Here is a 1,013-nt window from a genome sequence, read left to right as displayed (position 1 = left end):
ATAAACCAAGGTACACCCAGAGCACCCAGGAGGAGAAATCCACACTGGGCCCAGAGGGAGCCTGTGGAAAAGATCCACAGAGAAAACCGAGCACCGATGGGTCCAAGACACAACAGGCTGTATCCAACAGGTCCTTCGTTACTCCAAGACTCCTCTGGGATTAAACCAGCAAGGAAACATGGACAACAAACAGGGATCTGCAGAGCTGAGCCCAGCTCAGCCACCTCCTCCAGACTGGGCCTTTGGGTTTCAGAGCCTAGGGGTGGGTCCTGTTCAACTCACACCTACACTCTCCCACCAGACCCTCCTCAGCACAAACGCTCTGATTCCCGTCAGGAACTTCCCTGTGGCAGCAATTCCTTGCAAGAACATTCCCGCTGGGAAGCTCCGGCTCGCTCGCAGGACAAGCCTTGGCTCCGGAGGGGGACGCCCAAGCCAACAGCAATGTGTGAAATACCAGCACTCCTGTTTTTCCTGTTTTTCCTGGAAGGACCAAATTCTGTGTCCCGGGAGCCATGACCCTCCAGGTTCACCTGCACATGCTGTGACACCATCACTGAACTCCTCTGGCTGGGACAATGATGAGAACATGGAGAGGCTCTGGAGTTCCTGGGGCAGAGGACCATGAAGGGAAGAGCAGGAAAAAAACCCATGGAAGCAGGAAGGAACCAAATAATCAAGGGTCAGGGCACAGCAGCACCATAGCTGCTGCCAAGGTTTGTCTTAGTGGGATAAGATGGTTAAGGAGGGACCTGGATAAACAGGAGGGGTGTGGAGGTGAGATCCTTGTGAGGGCTGTGAAGGGAAATCTTGAAGGAATCCCACAAAATCCAACAGGAATTCCAGGCTGGTGCCAAGGGCTCAGGGTAGGAGCTGCCAGCCCAGCAGGGGACGGGAGCCAGGGCAGGATCAGGGCATGGAGGACCTGCAGGTGGGAACAGTTCAATGGCTTGGGAAGGGGGGAAGGAGTGATGGAAGAGAGGAGCCAGGATGGAGCTGTGACAAGGGACACC

This window comes from Corapipo altera, unplaced genomic scaffold (genome assembly GCF_003945725.1).
Source record: "Corapipo altera isolate COAL_440 unplaced genomic scaffold, ASM394572v1 131, whole genome shotgun sequence".
Taxonomy (NCBI): domain Eukaryota; kingdom Metazoa; phylum Chordata; class Aves; order Passeriformes; family Pipridae; genus Corapipo; species Corapipo altera.
Note: the sequence above shows the minus strand (reverse complement) of the source record.